At 45.2% G+C, this 25322-nt stretch overlaps 1 long non-coding RNA gene across 2 annotated transcripts in view; it reads left to right on the top strand.

Annotated features, from left to right (window-relative positions):
• The first annotated feature begins 1592 nt into the window (after positions 1-1592).
• Positions 1593-25322, top strand: part of LOC141582645 (uncharacterized) — a 27407-nt gene continuing 3677 nt past the window's right edge. The window contains exons 1-7 of one of the 2 annotated variants that reach the window (XR_012515532.1): positions 1593-1753; positions 6195-6465; positions 9872-9985; positions 15784-18187; positions 18339-18395; positions 18653-20879; positions 21905-24644. This is a non-coding gene — a long non-coding RNA (uncharacterized LOC141582645). Of the gene's footprint in view, positions 1754-6194; positions 6466-9871; positions 9986-15783; positions 18396-18652; positions 20880-21904; positions 24645-25322 lie in introns of both variants that reach the window. The other variant, XR_012515533.1, reaches the window with a different exon arrangement.

Raw genomic sequence — 25322 nt, 5'->3', positions numbered from 1 at the left:
CCTCTGAGGAGGGATTCTCACTTTTAATTCCTCTGTTCTTCATCTTCTGCTCTATTGGAACCCAAAACCTTCGAGTGGATCTCTCCCGTTCTGGGAGCGTAGCTGTTCCTGGGACTCGGCTCCAGCTGCTGCCCACTCTGGCCTAACCTGGCTGTGCGGTGGAGGTGGCCGGCCCCTTTAAGGCCCCGCTGCGCCTGCGCCTGGGGCTCTCGGAGGCGGGGCCGGAGCGGAGGACCAAGCGGCCGCAGGGGGGCGGTGGGCGGTGGCTGAGACAGCGGCGGTGCCGGAGGGGAGGGGAGGGGAAGGGCGGGGCGGGGCGGAGTGGGGGCGGGGGAGGGGATGGGAGGGGCGGGGTGGGGGCGGTGGCGGGGCAGGGGCTGGGGAGGGGAAGGGCAGGGGAGGGCTCGGGAGGGCTGGGGAGGGCTGGGGAGGGGAGGGGAGGGCTGGGGAGGGCTGGGGAGGGGAGGGCTGGGGAGGGCTGGGGAGGGCTGGGGAGGGGAGGGGGGACGGCTCGGGGGGGACGGCTGGGGAGGGGGGAGGGCTGGGGAGGGGAGGGCAGGGGAGGGGCGGGGAGGGGAGGAGCGTGGTGGGGGCGGTGGCGGGGGAGGGGCTGGGGCGGGGAAGGGCAGGGGAGGGGAGGGCTTGAGAGGGCTGGGGAGGGCTGGGGCGGGCTGGGGAGGGGAGGGCTGGGGAGGGGAGGGGAGGGCTGGGGAGGGGAGGGCAGGGGAGGGGCGGGGAGGGGAGGAGCGCGGTGGGGGCGGTGGCGGGGGAGGGGCTGGGGCGGGGAAGGGCAGGGGAGGGGAGGGCTGGGGAGGGCTGGGGCGGGGAGGGGAGGGGAGGGGAGGGCTGGGGAGGGGAGGGGAGGGCTGGGGAGGGCTGGGGAGGGCAGGGGGGAGGGCTGGGGAGGGGAGGGGAGGGCTGGGGAGGGGAGGGCTGGGGAGGGCTAGGGAGGGGAGGGGAGGACGGCTGGGGGGGAGTGCTGGGGAGGGGGGGAGGGCTGGGGAGGGGGGGAGGGCTGGGGAGGGGAGGGCAGGGGAGGGGCGGGGAGGGGAGGAGCGTGGTGGGGGCGGTGGCGGGGGAGGGGCTGGGGCGGGGAAGGGCAGGGGAGGGGAGGGCTCGAGAGGGCTGGGGAGGGCTGGGGCGGGCTGGGGAGGGGAGGGGAGGGGCGGGGAGGGGAGGAGCGCGGTGGGGGCGGTGGTGGGGGAGGGGCTGGGGCGGGGAAGGGCAGGGGAGGGGAGGGCTGGGGAGGGCTGGGGCGGGGAGGGGAGGGGAGGGCTGGGGAGGGCAGGGGGGAGGGCTGGGGAGGGGAGGGCAGGGGAGGGGCGGGGCAGGGAGGGGAGGAGCGCGGTGGGGGTGGGGGAGGGGGAGGGGCTGAGGCGGGGAAGGGCAGGGGAGGGGAGGGCTCGGGAGGGCTGGGGCAGGCTGGGGAGGGGAGGGGAGGGGAGGGCAGGGGAGGGGCGCGGCGGTGGCGGGGGAGGGGCTGGGGCGGGGAAGGGCAGGGGAGGGGAGGGCTTGGGAGGGCTGGGGAGGGGAGGGGAGGGGAGGGCTGGGGAGGGGAGGGGAGGGCTGGGGAGGAGAGGGGAGGGCTGGGGAGGGGAGGGTGGCGCCGCCGCTGGGAGCCGCTCAGTGAGTGCGGCGCTTCTGGAAACGCAGGACAGGCGGGCGGGCTGCGGAGGGCGGAGGCGCGGGGCGTGGCGGCCGCCATGCCTGTGGGAAGTTAAGGTTTGCCGGGAAGTCCACCAGCGTTTGTGAGGTGAGGGCACCGCGCCAGGCCGCGGGCGGGGAGTTCGGGACCCCGGCGCGCAGCTAGGTTGACGCGCGCAGGGACCTCTGCAGCGTTTGCTGGGCGAGCCGGCCGGGGCGGCCGCCGGGCTGGAGTCCCTGCGCCGGGTTCCTCTCCCCGCGGACGCCGCAGCCCTCCTCTCGGGGCGCCGGGAAGAATCCCGCTGGCGGGAGCGGGTCTTTGGGGCTTCTCAGATGATCTCACCGGGCGTCCTTTCACCGAAGCGCAGCAAGACTTTTGGAGTGGTGTCCTCGCTTTCCTTTTTTTTTTTTTTTGCTGGTAAAGCTGCTTCCCACAGGAAGTCTTTTCTTGAAGTGCTATCATTTCTTTGGGGTACAGTGTTGTTCACCCGAAGGAATGACTCCCAGTGCTCGAGGACGTTAAAGTGATCTGCTGGTCGTTTTAAAGCTTTGTTCTGAGCTGATATGCGTTAGTAGCTTTCTTTTGTTGTTAAATTTTATTGGTAAAATTTCACCTGTGAACCAGCAGCTCGGTTTTCTATTCTAAAATGCTAGCTTTAAGATTTCTGAGACCTTTGTGTCAAAGAAATCTTTGAAAAGTTACAGAAGTCTGTGGAAGAAGTTGACAATTTGAAATGTGCAGGTGGTCGGGGGGCAGTGGATCACACGTGTAATCCCAGCGCTTTGGAAGGCCAAGGTGGGCAGACCACTGGAGCCCAGGAGTTCCAGACCAGCCTGGGCAACATGGCAAAACCCCATCTCTGCTGAAAATACAAAAATTAGCTGTCTGTGGTGGTGTGTCCCTAGCTACCTGGGAGGCTGAGATGGGAGGATCTATCAGAGCCTGGGAGGCTGAGATTACAGTGAGCAGTGATCTTGCCAGTGCACGCAGGCCTGGATGGCAGAGGGAGAACCTAAAAAAAAAAAAAAAAAAAAAAAAAAAAAAAAAAAAAAAAAGTACAAGTAATAAATTTATACTAAGTAAAATTCACCACAGATGAAGAAATAGAACATTGCTAGATTGGGGTATATATGTAAGAGTCACATTGTTGGTTTTAGAGGTATCAGATATTGTTGAACATTTTCCCAAAGTGGTTGTAAAACTTATCAGGGAATATTCTGCTTATCCCACATCCTTGCTGATGCTTGTCAGTTGAAAGTTATTTTGCCATTGGAGTAGAGGTGCAGTAATGTATCAGTGTGGTTTCATTTTGCCTTTTCCTGGTATGGAGGTTGAGTATTTTTTACTGCCATTTATATGTCCTCTTTTGTGAAGTGCCTGTTAAATTTCTGTATCCTGTTTTCAGGATATGCTTGTTTTTCTGTTGATTTGTAACACTTTATTCTGGTTATGTGTCCTTTCTAGGATATACACGTATTGCATTTCTCTTTTTTCAAACTGTAGCTTGCCTTTTCACTCTTTTAATGGCGTTTTTAAATGAATGGAGATTCTCTATTTTTTTTTTTTTCTTTTTTAGACAGGATCTCACTCTGTTGTCCAGGCTGGAGTGCAATGGCACAATTACAGCTCATTGCAATCTCGACCTCCCAGGGCTCTGGTGATCCTCCTGCCTGAGCCCCCAAGTAGCTGGGATCTGCAGGGGAGCACCATTATGCTCAGCTCTTTTTGTATTTTTAGTAGAGATGGGGTTTTAACATGTTACATAGGCTGGTCTGGAATTCCTGGGATCAAGTGATACACCTGCCTTGGCCTCCCAAAGTGTAGGGATTACAGGCATGAGCCAGTGTACCCAGCCTGAGTTTCTTAATTTTAATGAAATTATACTTGATCAATCTTTTCCTTTATGGTGACTGCTTTTTGTGTCCTGTTAATCAATGCCTAACCTAAGAATATGAACACATTTTTTTCTGTGTTAACCTCATAGCAATTTTATTTTAGTTTATGCTTTTTTTTTTTTTTTTTCAGACAGACTTTCACTCTATTTCCCAGGCTAGAGTGTGGTGGCATAATCTCAGCTCACTGCAACTTTCACCTCCTGGATCAAGCAATCCTCCCACCTTAGCCTCTTGAGTACCTGAGACCATAGGCATGTGCTACCATGCCTGGCTAATTTTTTTTTTTTTTTTTTTTTTTTGTAGAGATGGGCATTCAACATTTTCCCAGGTTAGTCTCAAACTCTTGGGCTCAAGTAGTCTGCCCACTTCAGCCTCCCACAGTGCTGGGATTACAGGTGTGAGCCACCCCACCCAGCCATGATTCACTTTTTACTCTACTAAAAAATAGCCATCTCTACTAAAAATACATGGATGTGACTGTTTAATGTAGCACCATATATTGAACGGAACATCCTTGTCCTTCTGGACTGTGTGGCACTTTTTTTCATAAATCAGATGGCTGTATGATCATCTGATTTATGAAATCAGTGTGGGTCTGTTTCTGGACCAACCTGAGCAACATAGTGAGATCCCATCTGTACAAAAAATCATAAATAAAGATGTAAAATGTTTTTAAGTGGGTAGAGAAGATGGAGTCATAGGTGATAATTTATAAATGATTGTCAATTTTTGGCTACATACGGGTGTTGGTAAGTCAGATCTGTTGGGAGTTTAGGCAACATGTATTAAGAGAATTATGTGTTCAGAATGATTGCTAGATGTTCACTGACTTCAATTAGATGTTATTTGAGACTCACAGAGCTACAGGTTTTATTATTTTATTTATTTATTTGTCTTTTAAAAAATTTTACCATCTTCCTGTCAAGGCAGTAACTCTATACTTAATTGTTCTTAAGTATACCTAATTACCAGGAAAATTTTATGGATCATATCTAATTGTTAAGCCATTAAAGGACTGACGTGATGTAATGTAGACAATAGTATTCAACATAATAGTTTCAGGACTACATCAATGAAATTGTTTCTTTTTCTTCTTCTTCTTCTTCTTCTTTCTTCCCTCTTTCTTCTTCTTCTTAATCTTCCTCTTCTTCTTCTTCTTCTTCTTCTTCTTCTTCTTCTTCTTCTTCTTCTTCTTCTTCTTCTTCTCCTTCTTCTCCTCCTTCTCCTCCTTCTCCTCCTTCTCCTCCTTCTCCTCCTTCTCCTCCTTCTCCTCCTCCTCCTCCTCCTCCTCCTCCTCCTTCTCCTCCCCCTCCCCTCCCCCTCCCCTCCCCCTCCCCCTCCCCCTCTCCTCCTCCTCTCCTCCTCCTCCTCCTCCTCCTCCTCCTCCTCCTCCTTCTTCTTCTTTCTTCTTCTTTCTTCTTCTTTCTTCTTCTTCTTCCTTCTTCTTTTTTCTCCTGCATATAGTTTGAACATATCTTCTTCTTTTTGCTTTCTTGAGACAAGGTTTCGCTCTGTCGCCCATGCTGGAGTGCAGTGGTGCAGTGGTATGATCATGGCTCATTGCCGTTTTGACCTCTCAGGCTCTAGCAGTCCTCCTACCTCAGCCTTCTTAGTAGCTGCTGGCATGCACCACCATGCCAGGCTCAGTTTTTATTTTTTGTATACAGGGTCTTCCTATGGTGCCCAGACTGTTTTCAAACTCCTGGGCTCAAATGATCCTCCCACCTTGGCATCCCAAAGTGTTGATATTACAGGTGTGAGCCATCACTCCTGGCCATTTTAGTTTTAATAATTTTATATTTTTCTAATTTAAAATATTTATTATTTGTGAATGTAATATTGTTATGATTATTTTGTAAGTGTTTAATCTCATTTTCAAAATAAGCTTGTGGAAATTAGAGATCTTGTTTCTTATTTACTACTGTATTCTCAGTGCCTGACCTTGCCTGGTATGAAACAGATATTCAATAAATAGTTGTTAAATGAATGAATGAACCACATTCAACAATTCTCTAAGTATCACAGCTTTCACTGTCTAACAAATAAAATAGCTTGTATAGAATAGAGTCACAGTTAACCTGCCATAAAAAGGAAATGTCAATGAAAATAGACCTTTGTATGTGTAGCTGCTAAGATTTTGGGGCTTTTGTTCCTGCAACATAAACTAGCAAAGCTCAGTGAGACTGCAGATAGAATATACATATATAAATAGACCAGATAGACCAGTGGATGAGATTCCAAAGATAGTTCAATCATCATTAACTAACCACACCCACACTCTCTTAATTTCCTAACAGAAAGAATGGAATTCCTGTTCACTAAGATCTGCCCCAAATATTACTTATTTTGTGAAAACTTCTCTGGCTACTCAGGAATCTCCCTGCTTCAGCCTCCCGAGTAGCTGAGATTGCACGTGTGCACCACCATGCTTGGCTAACTTTTTATTTTCAGAAACAGGGTCTTACTATATTGCCCAGGCTGGTCAGGACTGTTGATTGCATATGACAGAAAACCAGCCAATTCTAGTTCCTCACCGCCTTTCAATCTGCTCCTTTCTCAGTCTTCCCAGTCTCAACAAATGGCAGTTCCATCCTTCAAGTTCCCCAAGCCCCAAATCTTAATGTTAACCTTGATTTCTCTCTTTTACGTCATAGCTCGTATGAAGGCCAATCATGTTCAGACCCAGGCGGAGGTTCCTGCTGACCCAGGCTCTCACCAGCACATCGTCCTTTACTGTCCTCCTGAGGGTGTCTGGAGCTTCAGTGCTGTGTGCTCTTGGCCTCCATGCTGGGGCACCACTGACTCCTGCTGTCCAGGGCTTCCAGTGGACTCTCCGAGGCACTGATGTAGAATCTTCCCCATTCGGTTTACCAAGAGCAGCCTCATGCGGTGTGGGCTGACATGAAGAGCTGCCAGATCTAACAGGTAAAAATCACGAGGCACTGCCAGCTGGATGGGGTCAGAGAGTCCTCTCTCCATTACGATTCAGATGAGAAGGGAAGATTCCATAGGCCCTAAACATTGCAGCATGACCTGCATGTGCCACCCACGAGCTGCAGTGTGTGGTCAGGTGGAAGTTATTTGACTTCAGGAGAAGACAGTGTTCTCTTCAGGCCTTTTCCTCAGTGGCTGGATCTGCGTCCCTCTCCTCTCTCTTCCCCTCTCATCCCCCAGTCTCCATCCCCATCTCTCTCTCTCTGTTTCCACCTTGCTGTTCCCTTTCACCTGCTTTCACCTCTTCAACTTTCGTGATTCCCCCCTCCCTGTCCACCACATTTCCCAGGCTAAGGCTCCTGAACTGTCCTGTGTGGGGAGATGTGTCTGGATTTAGGCGGTGCCCTCTAGATGTGTCCAGGATGGGGAAACATGGCTCAGCTGCCAGTATAATGGTTTCAGAGAGTGGCCACTTTTGAAGGCCTTTCACATTTCCCATTCTAGAATTGTGTAGGACTTAAAATTGATGGGCCACAGTAGAATTCTTGGTTCCTCATGACCTTGTGGTGGTCACCTTCTTTCACTGAGCATTCACATGGTGGCTATTAGGTGCCAGGCCCTGCTCTGGGCTAGGGGCACCATAATGAGTAAATGTCAGATCACTACCCCATGGAACCCACCACTGCAGGCATTGAGAGGAGAAAGAAAGGGGCGTGGCCTGTTTGTGTTCTTTTCACATGGTCACCTGCCAGTTCCTGGGGGAGTGGGAGCCAGTGCAAGGAGAGATGCCTAGTGAGAAAGGCAAAGGGATGATGTCAGACCCAGGAGCTGAGGCTCACATTCCCCTGCAGCTGGGCAGCTTCTGGAGTGGACAAGGAGCAGCAGGGAACATTGTGGCCTGGTGTTCTGGGGTTCACTGTCTCATCTCATTCCTGTGGGTGCCAGAACTTGTCCAAAGGGAAGACTCAGTGTCTCTAACAACAGCAAGGCGGAGACAGAAAGTGTTTCAGAGAAGCAGGAATGATTGTCTGCCATGGAAACAGTATATGGATTTATAGTAGTGTGTCTCTCTAATAACTAGTTAGCATGTTCCTGTTAATTGAACATATCGGTGGTGTAAGTTTCCTTGGATCTCCTCATCTTCATGTAAGTTTATCTGTTCCCCTATCCCTCCCTTCTTTCCTTCTTTTCCTTCCTTCCTGGGTTTTCTGATCAGGGTCATGTGAGGCTAAAATCCAGAAATGGGCTAGCTATGCTTTTTCTCTAGAGCTCAAGCTTTTATTCCAAGTTCACTGCAGATATTGGAAAATGTTTCTATTCTTGTTTGTGGGGGACTGAGGGCCCTTTTTCTGTGCTGGCTGTCAGCCAGGAGATACTCTGACTTCAGATGCCACCTGCTTTCCTCTTTACCTGTCTTTTCTGTCTTTCAACCAATCACAACTCATGGAGTCCTTCTCAAGCTCCTTCCTTCTCTGACTTCATCTTCTCCAACCAGCCACAGAAAGCTCTGTCATGTATGGAGTGATGTGATTCAATCCACTTCATGCAGGTAACCTCATCATCTTCAGGTCATGTCACTGTCACATAAAAACATAATCACAGGAGTGGTGTCTCATCACCTTAACAGGCTTCAGAGACAAGGGTATGGCATGTTTGGGGACCATTTCAGAAATTCCATCTACCACAGTTGACACTCACATTCCCCCATCTGCAAAATACATTCATCCTGTCCTCTAAAGTTTCCAAATTTCATGTCATTAAAGCATTAGTTCAACATGAAAAATGTCACATAGGCCACATCAGATCCAAAGTTTAAAATCTTATCTAAAACATCCACACCAGGTGTCAATGAGGCTTCTGAGGGTATCCATTAAGTACAGATTATTGACATAATTGCCTTACCTCTGTCGACCTGTGAAACTGAACAAACTGCTTATCTGCTCCTAATGTGGAATGGCGGGACAGGCACAGAATAACAATTACAGTGATTCTAGTTCAAAAAGAAGGAACATGGAAGGGAGAAAAAAGTCACCAATCCAAAATAGTTTGGAAATGGAGCTGGGCAAAATCCAGCAGGAGGTACTTAAGTAGGATCCACAGCCTGAGACTGACCCTCCATCCTGTGGGACTTTGCTTCTGGGATCTTTGCTCTGCATTTCTTTTTTTTTTTTTTTTTTTTTGAGACGGACTTTCGCTCCTGTTACCCAGGCTGGAGTGCAATGGCGCGATCTCGGCTCACCGCAACCTCCGCCTCCTGGGTTCAGGCAATTCTCCTGCCTCAGCCTCCTGAGTAGCTGGGATTATAGGCACGCGCCACCATGCCCAGCTAATTTTTTGTATTTTTAGTAGAGACGGGGTTTCACCATGTTGACCAGGTTGGTCTCGATCTCTCGACCTCGTGATCCACCCGCCTCGGCCTCCCAAAGTGCTGGGATTACAGGCTTGAGCCACCGCGCCCGGCTGCTCTGCATTTCTTGAAACCATTATTGTCTATCTTATTTCCCCCTACTCCTTTGGTTCTTCCCCTTTCTCCTCATGGCAGCATCCTCTGCTTAATCCTTGGTCCATCGCCCCCAGCAGAATTGGTCAGATAGTGCCCGTGTCACAGTCCTGACTGTCTCCACGAGGGGCTGTCCTTGTGAGCCCGTGCTCCTCTGAGATCGTCTTCACTGTCCTAACCTCTCTCAGTCATGATTCCTTTCAGCTGCCCTGGCTGGCTCAGGAGAAAACCTAAGACTGTGGAGACCCAGAGCCATTCTCTGCCCTCTCTATCTCCAGGAGAGGAAGAAAATAACAGGGATCTTCATGGAGAAATGACCCACATGAGGGCCTGGACTCTCCAGCAGTTACAGCAGAGGAAACTCCCTGAGGAAGCATGGAGGAGCTGAACGCCCAGACTGGGAAGGCAGGGTTGTGTTAACCACTGTTTAATCCTCACATGCTCCCTGCCCCAAACTACTAGCCAGTGAATGACAACGGACTGGGAGTAAGTAATAGGCCTACAGAACCATGATAAAGAATTGTCCAAGGAAAGACCCTTTTACTCTGTTTGCAAGGTGAAATTGCTGTATTTGATCTAAAGTTTTCTGAAAGGCAGCAGCGAGTTTCTGGAGGATGAGTTACCTGCTTTGCACAGGGAGGGTGAGGCCAAGGCTTTCGTGGTATATCTGCTGCCACTGGGTGATGAGGGAGCCTGGGAGAGTCTTAGTCTTTCTGGACTTGAGTTTTCTCATCAGTAAAGTAGGTGCTAATTGTACCTCTCTGAGGTCCCTTCCTGCTTTGTTTTCTCTGAGACCTTGAGGGGCTGAGATGGTCTTTAACACTGCCTGGACCTCTAACCTGCCTCTGACCTCTCTGGGTCTGACTCCTGACTCTGGCCCCTGTGTTTCTCCTTCAGAGCCTGAGCTGAGTTCACACCTGGGAAGCTGAGAACTGAGGGAACAGATGGAAGAAAGTCAGCAGGTTTTGGAAAAGAGAAGAACCTGTAAAGGACAAGTCAGCGCTAGAACAGGTGAGAAACAAAGCAGGGGAGAATAAGAACAAACTGGGCCAGAAGCCTCAGGGGAATGGGCAATGGGCCTGTGATCATTCAGCCACTCGAGGGGCAGCGCAAGCTGAGCAGCGGGGACTGGGCAAGACACTTAATCCACAGGAGTCTCCTGACCCTGGTGAGGAAGAGCCAAAGGGAGGATCAGAGCTGGTTTATAGTGAGAGGCAGCACCAACTCCAAGAGGGGGAGGATTTGACCCTGAGCCCCACCCCAGACCTAGGAGCCTTGACCTCGGGGCTGCCATAGCAGTGGATGCTGTTCAGGTCAGTGTGGGTTAGAGGAGATCCATGCTTGGAGAAGGGTTGGAGATGTCTATTCTTACATTAAACAGCTCTGCCCTAGGTCAGGTGCCAGAGTAAGTGTTTCTTGCCAGTATATGAAGCAGTGATACTTACACTATTCCTCTGCACTTTCAGCTGAGGAAGGTCTCTATATGATATGAGTATTTACTGGGTGTACTTGGGGTTCAAATAGTAGTGTTTCCCCAAGCAACTCAAGCTCATGAGAGAAAGAACACAATGACATGATTTCAAGAAAATATAGTAGTTCTCTGAAAGTGGTGTGTCATGGCAGCCCAGAGGATGGGAGCGTAGGTGAAGACATTGCTCCTAATGACAAGGGGAACCATAAGAGGAATTCTTCAGAGTAGTCCCGTTTTTCCTCCAGTGTCCCACAGAAGATCCTGGGATGTGACTGGTGTAGAGCAGGGGTCTACAGGTGTAGGAAGGGGGCTTGCTGCATCTTGGGAGAAATTATAGCATCCCTGGTAGGACATTTTGGAGAGGATTGTTGGTGATTGGATTGGATATCTATAGTCAGTTTTATCCTATCTTCAGTGAACACTGCTGAGACCTTCCTTAGTGCCAGACCCTAAGCTGGGAATCATGAACACAGAGATGAGTAGATATGATCTCAGCTTTCACAGAACTCTCAGTCTAGTGAATAGCGAGTTATGAGAAATGTAGTGATGGTGGCTTCATTAGAGCAAGTGGCTCATGCTGCATGGAGATGACCTCAGTGGATGACCGGGTCCCCCTTCTGGTTGTTAATCAACAGCTGGCTGACTTGCTCTGGGACAGTGACCCTGGATTTCTGCCAGGCGTCAGCATCTTAGGTACAAGCAACACCTCAGTTTTCTGTTGGGTCAAAACAGTTATCACTGCCAAGGTGATCAGAGGACACTAGTGACATCAGTAGCTACTGATGAGGTCCTGGCCAGCTAGGGAAATAAAGATGTAAGTTTAACAACAATTCTAAATTTGTTCTTAACATCATGAGCAGAGAGTATCTGTCTTCTAAGTTAAATACTTTTTAGACTGCAAGATTCACCCACGTCCAAAATAAAATCTATATCAGCCATATTACTGCCCTGAGATGATTTTTCCCTGTCCTTACCAGAAGCCTGCACTATCTGGAGCACTGAGGCTGTCTCAAGCCAACTGATCTGCTCTCTGGATTCCAGGGACACCCGCAGAGCCAGAGGTTGAAGGCACAGGCATTGCTATCTCCGACCGTTCTGACTCCAGGTTCATCCACCCCAATGCCCATTATTAACCACACAGTAACAGGATGCCACCAACATTTTGATTTGAGGCTGTCATGTCAGAATTTTAATAAAATTTAATAGATACTATTTTTTAGAGTACTTTTAGGTTTACAGATAAATTGAGCTGATAGCACAGGGAATTCCCCTATTCTCTCTTGTCCCCTAGAACACAATTTCCTCTATCATTAGTATCTTGCATTAGTGTGATAGATGTTTACAATTGATCAATCAATATTGGTATGTTATTATTAACTAAACTCCATAGTTTACGTTAGGGTTCATTCTTTGAGTTTTATAGTTCTGTGGGTTTTCACAATTACCTAGTGTCATGAATCCTCAGTACAGTATCACACAGAAGAGTTTCACTACTGAAAACCTCCTTGTGTTCAACCAATTCATCCCTCCTCCACGTTTGGCAATCACTGATCATTTCACTATCTCTACCATTTTGACTCTCCTGGAATGTCCTAGTGTTGGAATCATACAGTGTGTAGAGTTTTTAGACTGGTTTCTTCCTAGCATTATGTATTTAAAGTTCCTCCATGTCTTTTCATGGCCTGATAGCTCATTTCTTTTTATAACGGAATCATATTCTGTTGCACAGATATACCACAGTTTGTTTAGCCATTAACTTAGTAAAGGACATTTTGGTTATTTCCAGTTTTTGACAAGTATGAGAAAACTGTTGTAAATACCTGGATGCAAGTTTGTGAGTGAACATGTTTTCACATTACTGTGGTAAATACCTAAAACTGCTATTTGCAGGATTATGTGGCAAGGCTATTTTTAGCTTTGCAAAAAACAAAAACAAAAACAAAACAAAACAAAACAAAAACACCTGCCAAACTGTTTTCCAAAGTGACTAGCATTTTGCATTTCCACTAGCAGTGAATGAGAGTTCCCGCTGCTCTACAACTTTGGCAGCCTTTGGTATTGTCACTTGTTTGGATTTGAGCCTTTCTATTAGGTATATATTATAGTGTAGTGGCATCTCTTTGGTTTAATATGCAATTTCCTAGTGACACATGATTCTGAGCATCTTTTTCATATGCTTATTTGCCATCCATATGCCTTATCTGGTGGAGTATCCAGATCTTCTGCCCATTTTTAAATTGGGTTGTTTGCTTTATTATTATTGAGTTTTAAGAGTCCTTTATGTATTTTGGACACCAGTCTTTCATCAGAGCTGTATTTTGCCAATATTTTTTCCCAGTTTATCACTTGTTTATTCATTTTCTTAACAATGCCTTTCCCAGAGCAGAAGTTTTTAATTTTAATGAAGTCCAACTGATCAATTTTTTCTTTCCTGGGTTGTGCTTTTGACATTGTATCTGAGAAGTCATCACTATGCCCAAGGTCACCTAGATGTTCCCCTATGTTATCCTCTAGGAGTCTTACAGTTTTGTACCTTGCATTGAAGTGTAAGATCCATTTTGTGAAAGGTGTAAAGTCTGTGTCTAGATTTATTTATTTTTTACATGTGGATATCTAGTCATTCTAGCACCATTTGTTGAAAAGACTATCCTTTGCCTGTTAAATTGCCTTTGTGCCTTTCTCAAAGGTTAGTCTGTTTCCGAGCTCTGTATTCTTTTCTAGTGACCTATTTGTCTGCTTTTTTTCTTTCTTCACCAATTTCCACACTGTTTGGTTACTGTAGCTTTATAATTAGTGCTGAAGTCGGCAGTGTCAGTTCTGTGGGCATTTTTCTTCTGATCTTTACTATGAGAACCTGGTTGGGCTCCAGGTGATAAAACTTAGAAAAATGTGAGATCCCCACTAAATCTGGGCCCCAAGGAGTTTTGAATGCTCAAGGCAGGCCACCCTCAGCTTCTAGTAATCTGTCAGTACCATTTAAGTGCTGGCTTCAGCAGCTTCTGTTCCTTGTATTTGCCTGTCTGTCTTGTTTTCAGCATGGCAATTTGCCCTGTGACCTCTCTTCTAGGCCCGCTAATAAGATTTGATAATTTTCAGTTTGTTCAGCTTTTTTCTTGTTGTAAGGACAAGTGGTGACCTCCTGGCTCCTTGCAGGTTGGAGTAGAAACCAGAAATTTTATTGAACAAGTTACTTGTAATGAAAGTCAGTAATCACAAATGTAGAATTGAATGATTTCCGTAGATATGTAGAATTTTGTAGCCATCACCTCAGTCCCCTCTTAGAATACAGACTACCTTTCTTCCCTCCCCAGATTCCCCAGAGGCTCTTTGCAGTCATTTTCCAATCCCTGGTCACCATGACAGAGCCTGAACAAAATTAAAATTTGGGAAACAGACAACATTATATTTCAGCTTTTATTAGATTGGGATTTTATGTAATGGACCATTGTCTTAATCTTGTGTCAACTAGAGGAAAGATTTTATTCTTAAGGACTTTCTTTATGGGAACTTAGTAGTTAGTCCCATTTATTGCTCTCCTTGAATTGGTTCGTCTATGCTGGTAGCAGATAGTTGCAATCAAACCTTGTCCAGTGGGCACAAGTGAAAGCGCTAAAAAAAAAATCCTTCTATTAGAAATGTAAAAGCAATGGCAACAAAAGCCAAAATAGACAAATGGGACCTAATCAAACTCCACAGCTTCTGCACGGCAAAAGAAACAGTCAGTAGAGTGAATCGGCAACCAACAGAATGAGAAAAAATTTTTGCAGCCTACCCATCTGACAAGGGGCTGATATCCAGAATTTACAAAGAACTAAAGCAGATCTACAAGAAAAAAACAAACAAGCCTATTCAAAAATGGGCGAAGGATATGAACAGATACTTTACAAAAGAAGACATACAGGAGGCCAACAAACATATGAAAAAATGCTCATCATCACTGGTCATCAGAGAAATGCAAATCAAAACCACATTGAGATACCATCTCACACCAATTAGAATGGCGATCATTAAAAAATGGGGAAACAACAGATACTGGAGAGGATGTGGAGAAATAGGAACACTTTTACACTGTTGGTGGGAATGTAAATTAATTCAACCATTGTGGAAGACAGTGTGGCGATTCCTCAAGGACCTAAAAATAGAAATCCCATTTGACCCAGCAATCCCATTACTGGGTATATATCCAAAGGATTATAAATCATTCTACTACAAGGACACGTGCACACGAATGTTCATTGCAGCACTGTTTACAATAGCAAAGACCTGGAACCAACCCAAATGCCCAACGATGATAGACTGGATAGGGAAAATGTGGTACATATACACCATGGAATATTACGCAGCCATCAAAAACGATGAGTTCACGTCCTTTGTAGGGACATGGATGAACCTGGAAACCATCATTCTCAGCAAACTGACACAAGAGCAGAAAATGAAACACCGTATATTCTCGCTCATAGGTGGGTGTTGAACAATGAGAACACCTGGACACAGGGAGGGGAGCACTACACACTGGGGTCCGTTGGGGGGAAATGGGGGAGGGGCGGGGGGTGGGGAGGTGGGAAGAGATAGCATGGGGAGAAATGACAGATACAGGTGAGGGGACGGAAGGCAGCAAACCACACTGCCAAGTGTGTACCTGTGCAACAATCTTGCATGTTCATCACATGTACCCCCAAACCTAAAATGCAATTAAAAAAAAAAAAAAAGAAATGTAGATGATGAATTTGCAGATAATGTTATGCAGAGTTACGTTTGTTTGTTGTTTGTTTTTGAGCCGGAGTTTCACTCTTGTTGTGCTGGCTGGAGTGCAATGGCATGATCTCAGCTCACTGCAACCTCTGCCTCCTGGGTTCAAGCAATGCTCCTGCCTCAGCCTCCTGAGTACCTGGGATTACAGGCATGCAGCACCATGCCAAGCTAATTTCCTATTTTTAGTGGAGACAGGGTTTCTACATGTCGGTAAGGCTGGTCTTGAACTCCCAACTTAGGTGATCTGCCCTCCTCAGCCTCCCAAAGTGTTGGGATTAGAGGCATGAGCCTTCATGCTGGAGTGCTATGTGCAATCTCAGCTAACTGCAACTTCTACCTCTAGGGTGCAAGTGATTCTTGTGCCTCAGCCTTTCGAGTTGGCTGGGATTACAGGCATGCAGCACCACGCCTGGCTAATTTTGTATTTTTAGTAGACAAAGAGTTTCTCCATGTTGGTCAGGCTGCTCTCCAACTACAAACCTCAGGTGATCCACGCACCTTAGCCTCCCAAAATACTGGAATTACATGCATGAGCCACTACACCTGGCTGGGAGTTAAATATTTTACCATCTTTTTTTTCTTTCAGAATTTGGATTGGTAACATGGAAAAGACACTTCTCACCTGCCTGAAATGCCCTTCATTATCTTCTTCTAGTTGCAAGGGCTCTGGAACAGCCCTTACCGTGCTCCCACAAAGTTAAGTATAACATTTTAATGTAGTCCCTTGCTTTTTTTTTTTCTTTTTTGTACCTATAGGGATTAGCATACATGTATGTGAAAATATAAAAAGAGTACAGATAGGCACCTGTAACTAGTTTTCTGTTGCTACCTATTAACGCATTATAACAAGTTAGTGGTTTGAAACCACAGAAATCAGGAAAGATTGGGTCCTCTGATCAGGGTCTTAGGAGGCTGAAATCCAGTTATGGGCTGCCTGTGTTTTTCATCCAGAGATCAGGCTACTCTTCCAAGTTTACTATAGATGTATCGGCAGAATTCCTCTTCTTGTGGGTGGAGGACTGAGATCCCTTTTTCAGTGCTCCTGGCTCTCAGCCAGGAGACACCCTGACTCCAGAGGCCACCTGCATTCTTTCTCACTTTTCCCATCTTCCAACCAACAACAGCCCATGGAATTCTTCTGCAGCTCCTATCCTCTCTCTGACTTTTTCTTTTCCTACCCACTAGAGAAATCTCTGACACTGAGGGAGTGATGTGATTAGATCCGGTGCACTCAGGAAAGCACAGCCTTTGTATTAGTCTGTTCTTGCAGTGTATAATTGATGACCTGGGTGATTTATAAAGAAAGAAGTTTAATCAGATCATGGTTCTGTGGGCTGTGCAGGCTTCTGCTTCTGGGGAGGCCTCAGGAAACTTACAATCATGGTGGAAGTGGAAGCAGGCACGATCTTCACATGGCCAATGGGAGAGAGAGAGAGAGAGGAGCGGGGGGAAGTGCTACATACTTTTAAGCAACTAGATCTCATGGAAACTCTCATGCGATGGCACTTGGCGGATGGTGCTGAGCCATTAGAAACCTTCCCCATGATCCAATAACCTCCTGCCAGGCCCCACCTCTAACACTCAGGATTATAATTCAACATGAGATTTCGGTGGGGACACAGAGCCAAACCATATCACTCTTTAAAGTCATATGACTGCCATGTAACAATGTAATCACAGGAATGTCTTATCAGCTTAACAGGTTCCAGAGATAAGGGTACAGCATGTTTGGAGACCATTTTAGAAATTCTACCTATCACAGTTTAACTTCTATTCCCCAGACATTCACATCCCTCACAGATGCAAAATACATTCACCCTTTCACCTAAGGTTTCCAAGTTTCGTGTCATGAACGCATTAGTTCAAAGTGAAAAATGTCATGTAGCTCTAATCTGATCAAAAGTTTAAAATCTCATTTAAATCATCTACACCAAGTGTGAATGAGGCTTCTGAGGGTGTCCATTAAGTACGGATTCTTTTTTGTTTTTGTTTTTGAAAGTGAGTCTTGGTCTGTGACCCATGCTGGAGTGCAGGGGTGTGATCTTGGCTTACTGCAACTTCTGCCTCCTGGGTTCAAGCGATTCTCCTGCCTCAGCCTCTCGAGTAGCTGAGATTACAGGCATGCACCACTGGATTCAGCTAATTGTTTTGTATTTTTAGTAGAGAAGGGGTTTTGCCCTGTTAACCAGGCTAGTCTGAAACTCCTGACCTCAGGGGATCCATCCCCCTAGGCGTCTCAAAGTGCTAGGATTACAGGCATGAGCCACCGTGCCTGGCCCAAATACAGATCCTTGATATAATTCCCTTACCTCTGTTGACCTGTGAAACTGAACAAACAGCTTATCTGTCCTCAATGTGCACTGGTGGGACAGTCACAGAGTAACGACGCTAGTGATTCTTGTTCAAAAAGAGGGAAAGTGGAGGGAACCAAGTCACTGATCCAAAACCATTTTGAAATGGGGCTGAGCAAAGTCCAGCAGAAATTTCTTGATTGGGCTCCTCAGCCTGGAACTAACCCTCTGTGACAGGGGGCTTTGTCTCTGGGCTCTGCATATTTTTCTATCGTTATTGAAAACATTTTATTTTTCTTCTTCCCCCACTCTTTTGGTTCTTCCCCTTTCTCCTCATGGCGGCATCCTCCACTTAATCCTTGTTGCATCATCCCAGCAGAATTGGTCAGATATTGCTGGTGTCATGGTCCTGACCATCTCCACGAGGGGCTGTCCTTGTGAGTCCGTGCTCCTCTTCACTGTCCTGACCTCTCGCAGTCATGATTCCTTTCAGCTGCCCTGGCTGGCTTAGGAGAAAACCTAAGACTGTGGAGTCCCAGAACCAATCTCTGCCCTCTCTATCTCCAGGAGAGGAAGAAAACAACAGGGATCTTCATGGAGAAATGACCCACATGAGGGCCTGGACTCTCCAGCAGTTACAGCAGAGGAAAGTTTCTGAAGAAGAATGGAGGAGCTGAGAGCCCAGGCCGGGAAAGCAGGGTTGTGTGAAACGCTATTCAATCCTACGTGCTCCCTGCCCCAATCTAGCAGCTAGTGAATGACAGCTGAGGGAGTATAAACACCAGGACTATAGAACTGTGATAAAGGGTTTGTCCAAAGAAAGGGGCTTTTACTCTTTTTGTTTTCACAGTGGACATTGCTGTTTTTCATATAAAGTTTCTGAACGGCAGCAGTGAGCTTCTGGAGGGTGAGTTACCTGCTCTGCACAGGGAGGCTGAGGCCAAGGCTTGTGTGGGATCTGCTGCCACCAAGTGGTGAGGGAGGGAGCCTGGGAGAGTCTCAGTCTTTCTGGGCTTCAGGTTCCTCATCGGCAAGGTAGGGGCTTTTTGTACCTCTCCGAGGTCACTTCCTGCTCTGTTTTCTCTGCATCTCTGAGGAATTGAGATGGTTTTCAATACTGCCTGGGACCTTCAGCTGAGACCTGACTCTGTGTGTCTCCTGCAGAAGGCTGAGCTGAGTCTACACACTGGAATCCCAGAGATCAGGGAACAGGTGGAATAAAGAAACTCAGCAGGTTTAGGGGATGAGAATAATCCCCAAAGGACAAGCCATTGGTAGGTGAAAACCAAAGAATGGGAGAATAAGGGAAAACTGGGACAGAAGCCTGAAGGGAAATGGGCACTGCCTGTGATCATTTAAATTCTCAAGGAGCAGCATGAGCTGAGCAGTGGGGACTGGGAAACTTACTCCACGGGAATCTCCTGCCTCTGGCCAGAGAGGCATAGGGTAGATCAGAGCTGGTTTATAGTGAGGGGCAGCTTCAACTCCAGGAGCGGGAGGATGTGACCGTGAGCCCCCACCCCAGACCCAGGAGCCTCGACCTCGGGGCTGCCGTAGCAGTGGATGCTCTTCAGGTCAGTGTGGGTTAGAGGGAATAACCGTGCTTGGAGAAAGGTTGGAGATGTTCATTCTTAATCAAACAGCTCTGTCCTGGGTCAGGTGCCAGAGTAAGTGTCCCTTGCTTGTATATGAAACAGTGATACTTATACTATTCTTCTGCATCTTCAGTTGAGGGAAGTTTCCCATAAATATTTATTATTTACTTTTCTTTATATTGGCTAAGCACTTGTGATTCAGGTATTTAATGTCTCTAAAAAAACACAAGCCAGTGAGTGGAAGAACACACACAGATCATTTCAACAAGATACGGTAGTTCTACCCAACTGAGGTGTTGTGGCAGCCTGGAAGATGGGAGGGTATGTCAGAGGACATTGCTCCTAATGACAGGGGGAGGTGTAAGAGAACATTTTCAGATTGGCTGGGTGCAGTGGCTCACGCCTATAATCTGAGCACTTTGTGAGGCCGAGGTGGGTGGATCACAAGATCAAGAGATTGAGACTATCCTGGTCAACATGAAACGGTAGACCATTTCTACTGAAAATACAAAAAAATTAGCTGGGTATTGTGGTGTGCGCCTGTAGTCCCAGCTACTCGGGAGGCTGAGGCAGGAGAATTGCTTGAACCCAGGAGGCAGAGGTTGCAGTGAGCTGAGATCATGCCATTGCACTCCAACCTGGGTAACTAGAATGACACTCCACCTACAAAAACAAAAAAAAATTCAGAACAGGCTTGTCTTCCTTCAAGCTCCCACAGGAGAGGATCCTGGGGCCGCGATGGTGTAGGGCAGGCGCCTCTTTAGGGAAGGGGATTTGCAGCATTCTGAGAGAAAGAGCATCCTTACAAGACATAGGGAACCGAAATGTAGGTGAAAGAGTCGGAGGTTTCTGATCAATTTTATTCAGTCATGGATGAACACTGCTGAGAGGCCTCTCTGTGCTGGGCCCTTAGCTAAGAACCATGATCACAGAGGTGAGTAAAATAGGATCCCAGCTTTCACACAATTCTCAGTCTAGTGACTGGTGATTGATGAGAAGTGTAGTGATGGTGGGTTCATCGGAACCAGTGGCTGATGCCGCATGGGATGACCTCAGTGGATGGCCTGGGCCAGTGACCCTGGACTTCAGCCATATTTCAGCATCTCGAGGTGCGGTACACCAATACCTCTGCTGCATGTTGAGTCAAAGCAGTTAACACAGCCAAGGTATTCAGCCAAGGTATCACACTGGTGAAATCAGTAGCTATTGACTGTTTCCAGCTGGGGAAACAAAGAAGTAAATTTAGTAAGTCTTCTAAATTTGTCCTTGCCATAATGATAAATAACTTTATCTTGATAATGAATTATATACTGGCAAATTAATTATTATTTGCCATAATGAGAAATAACTTTATACTGAGTACTGCCGACACACAAGCCCTTGAGGACACATGCCTGAGGATTCTGATGAAGGTAATGATGTCCAAATATGTACACATTTGGACCTACAGTTCAGCTTTGAAACAGTGGAAGACCCAGTTTCAAATTCAAGGTTACTTTGAGTAGAATCTCACTTTACCTCTCTTTGCATGGCAATGGGGCCAATCTTCCCTAAGCTGTACCTTACAAGAAAAGTAATACTGGTAAGATTTCAGAGTTCAGCAGACAGAGGTAAGTATTTTAGTGCCAATGATTGAGATCTACTCTAACAGTGTCCAATATTATTAAATTCTTATCTTCAGATAATTTAAAATAAAATATTTAGCACTAAACTTTAGCCTCGATGACAAAATAATTTAATCAAATTTTTATTGTTCCACAGCATCCTGCATATATCCCATATTTATTTAAAACTCTGTAAGTATGCCACTGGTCAGAAAAATGTTTTTTCACATATGTATTAATATTATTGAATACTATTTTGTAGTTCATGAGAGGTATTTAGGGAATAATAAAGAGCCACACACTGTTAATCTACTTAGCTCAATTAAATACATTGCTCCACAGAGGAACATATGTCTAAATCAATCACATTCATAGTCAAACCATTTTATATATTTGTTACCTACTATTTTAAGTAGTATTAAAAGTGTCACTAACTAGATATATCTTATGTCTTTTGTAATTATGAGCTGCTTAAGAACATGAACACATATTTACTTATTTGCACATTTTATATTGCCTCTCACACTGCTTGTTGTTTATAAAAAATCTGCTGCAATTAAAAAGTTAATAAAAACAATAAAATAAAAATGGTTTAAATTCAAAAGACAATCATAAGTTCTATCTGACATAATAAAAAGGAGGCCAGGTGCAGTGGCTCATGCCTATAATCCCAGCACTTTGGGAGGCTGAGGCGGGTGGATCACGAGGTCAAGAGATCAAGATCATCCTGGTCAACATGGTAAAAACCCATCTCTACTAAAAATACAAAAATTAGCTGGGCTTGGTGGCACAGCCTGTAGTCCCAGCTACTCGGGAGGCTGAGTCAGGAGAATTACTTAAACCCAGGAGGCAGAGGTTTCAGTGAGCCGAGATCATGCCATTGCACTCCAGCCTGGGTAACAAGAGTGAAACTCTGTCTCAAAAAAACAAAATAATAACAATAATAATAATAATAATAAGGAGAAGTTATCTAAACAGTATATGTAACAAAAGCACTTTTGTTGTTGTTGTTGTTGTTGTTGTTGTTTTGCTACATAAGTAAGAAAACTTCCCAAGACACACAAAGTGGATTTGAACAAATTGAAAATAAATGCTATACCCTTGGATAGGAAGACTCCAAAAAATAACGTTACTCTTGTTCAAGTCAACTGACAAATTTGTAATTTATTCACTATGCTCCCTGGAAAATAATTAATACATCCCAACCATTGCCACAGGACTTGCAGTGCTTCACTGAGGGAGAAGACTTCCACGCCTACTGAGCTGAACCTGGCCACCTTTGGCAACCGGCTTTGGCCAAAAAAAGTAAGAAAAATTGATTTGTACCATTTTGCAGAGAAACTTGAAGAGCTTCATTGTGGTTTGGCCATGCTTTTCTCCAACATCTGCTTCAAAACTGAGATGGAAACTTTATCCCACATTGTGGTTTCAGAATGAATGTCAAAGCTAATATAGATGTTAAGATGAGATTAGTAGATCATCTGTTACTACAGAAGAAAGCACTGATAGTTGGGAAATTGTTGCATGGAGGTTCATTGTAATCTCTACTTCATATGTGCATTTGGAAAAATTTAAAAGAACATGTTTGCAAAACGCTAAAAATGAACCAGTATGACATGTTGTCATTAGAAAGATATCAATGATTTAATCTAAAATATTATTCTAGCCCTAAAAAGTCCTTCATTTAAATTGAGAAAAACATTTGATTATCAAATCAAACTTGAACCTATTTTTGTATAATGTATATGTCTATGTGCAAATTAATAATTTAAGAGAAAATATTACATATGCATATTTTAAACACTAAATATAGCTCAGGCCACGCAAAGAGAATGTCTCATTTATTCTTTAAAATTCTGTCTGTTATATATGGTTTTCTCTAGTCTCTAAAACCTCAGATTTGTATATAGAGTAGGGTTTGATTTAAAAAGAAGTTATGTCCATCAATTTTTATTTGGCTACAAAAGCTTACTATATTTAGGAACAATCCAGAATTGCAAGTTGGTTTATTGAATATATTTTTCACTTTCTTCCCTCTACTTTTAATGTGGTGCATTATCCTGTAAATTACATTCAGATTATCATCTCCTTAAGTTTATAAAATGTTTTTCAAAATAAAAGTAAAAAAAATAACAATTGTAAAGTTTCTTTTTAAGATACAAACTTCATGAAACATTATGTTTTTTGATAAGCATGATATCAGCAACATATTTGGTTGAGAATGAAAGGCAAAGCTTTACAGAAACAGGAATATCTGAGTCAAAATTTTCCATAATTTGTTTTTATGTATTATATTTCACAAAATGCATGTAACTGGATTAGTTCTGCAATAGATTAAATTTATTTTCTCACAAAATAGAACTTAAACAAAAGCAGGTGCAGTTTTCTGATGGAACACTATGAACCTATTTCCATAATGAGTTTTACAGACACATAAATCTTCAATTCCCATTCTGCATTTTATAAAAGTTGCCTGCTACTAAAACCTTCAAGAAAACTACAAATTTTAAATTGGTTGTTAATTTGAGGGTCTTTGAACATTTAGACATTAAAAGATAACTTTAAATTCCATAGCATTTACAGACAAGAAGAGCATGCTATTTTTAAAAATTATTTAAACACTTTTCAAAGAAAATTGTTTCATTAATTTTTTAAATATTTATTTTAATATTTATCATCAGATAATACCTCAACACTTTACCATGACATTTAATTATATGAGTTAAATAAAATACAATTTGACATTTAATGCTCACATTGAACTTATATCTGTTCCCATAGAGAACTATACACCTTATGTATTATATTGCAAAAACATTAACAATGGAAACATATTCATGTTGCTTAAAATAGTCTTGTATACACTAACCTGAATTTTTATTAATACATCAAATGAAATAAAATAGTCTCAAGTACAATTTAATATATATCTTTAGTTTTACATTTTATGTATCACAGAATGGTGCAGTAAAGTATGAAAAATATATTGAGCTGCTATCTAGGAGACTAGAATAATTAAATAGTCCTGTGTCCTAAATAATCAAACTACTCTGAAAGCATATTTGTTTTTTATTAGTGTCCCATTTCTGTGTAATATTTAAATTTCCTTGAAAGCCAAAGTAAATAATTTAAAGCATATCCTAATTATAAACATAAAATTGAACAATGTCAAGGTATAATTTAAAAATTTAGAACAGATTTTAAATAACAGTTGTAGATATTAACAGAAATATGGAATCAGTTACCTTTAATACTGGACTTTTAATTTTACATATTTTTTCTCGAGTTCAAAGTAGAAAATATGATGGAAGGGTCACAGGATCCTTAGGGTGTCACTTTTCCAGCTCAGAACCAGCCACTTTTCCATCTGTGGCCGGTAGCATCTTTGCTTGAGCTCTTTTCAGGTCACGGGGCTGGTTCCATCCACTAGGCCCAGCAGGCTGTGCTTGGCTCATGCTAGCAGCTCAGATTCTGTGCCTGCCAAGAGTGAGCAAGGCATAGAGCAGTGAGGTGTGTGTAAGCCAGTGTGGGTTCTGGCCACTGCTCACAGCCAGGTGTGCCAGCTGTGGCAGAGTGGGCAGCTCTAGGCCCTGACACAGGTGCTGGCACCCAGTGAGGCTGTAGCTGGACCAGGTGTATTAAAATTATCTTCCACTGTGGGTGCCAGGCAGTTTGGAGACACCAGAAACTGCAGAGCCTCAAAGAGTGTCAGCCCTGGCTTGGGGAGCACCTAGATCTAGGCTTCCAAAAGGGCCACTGCTCTTCTCTCTTCTCTCCTTTTAGTGATGTGTAGGGGCCATGTTTCATCCCCGTTTGTGTTATAGCTCTTTCAGTCCCATCATTTGGCAGGTCCTGAGTTTTTGTTCAACATCCAAGTAGAATGAGTGGAAAACTGGAAGATGAGCATGACAGAGAGAAGCTTCACTGAGCAACAAAACAGCTCACCAGAGATCCAAAGTGAGTAGCTCTTTCTTGCAGCTGGTAGTACCGATGTCTGTGTGAGTCTGGCTGAGTCTGGGGTTTTTATATGCTCAGAAGGGAGGAATTGAGTGCTGATTGATCAATAGGTGGCCGTGGATGAGCCAAAAAAAGCACCATAAGTTCTCACTCCAAACCACAGACTCCACCTGGAACTGGTAACCCATCCCTGGCTTGAAGGTTGAGTTTCAACAGGGACCCACCCTTTGTGCCCAAGAACCTGTCTGCCTGCCACCATCTGCATTCAGTACAACTCAACCACTCTGTTTTCACAGAGGAGAACTTGCAACCCTGTGCCAAGCTGCCATTAGCCCCTTCCAGTCTCCCTCCTGTGCTCCTTGGCACCCAAAATCTGGAAGACACCAAGGCAGTGGTGGGGGATATTGTCAGTGCTGTCTTTAGTATGTGCACAACTGGCTGGGTTGCAACAGCACTCGGGCTTGACCACAGCTTTCCTCCAAAATTATTGCAGGTGCCAAGGGAAAGGCAGAGTCCAGGGAGTAAGAACAGAGACATCTGAGCCACTTGGGGGAGAGGCGCTTTCTGGTCCCCAAGAGTGCAGGGATCCTGAGTCTGGAGCTGCAGCTGGATAGCTGCAGCTGTGTCCCTGAGCCTAGCTCTTCTGCCTCACCAAATCAGCAGGGGGCAGGCTTCCCA

The sequence above is a fragment of the Saimiri boliviensis genome, chromosome 21 (assembly GCF_048565385.1).
Source record: "Saimiri boliviensis isolate mSaiBol1 chromosome 21, mSaiBol1.pri, whole genome shotgun sequence".
In the NCBI taxonomy this organism is placed as follows: Eukaryota; Metazoa; Chordata; class Mammalia; order Primates; family Cebidae; genus Saimiri; species Saimiri boliviensis.
This window is presented reverse-complemented; position numbering and strand designations above follow the sequence as displayed.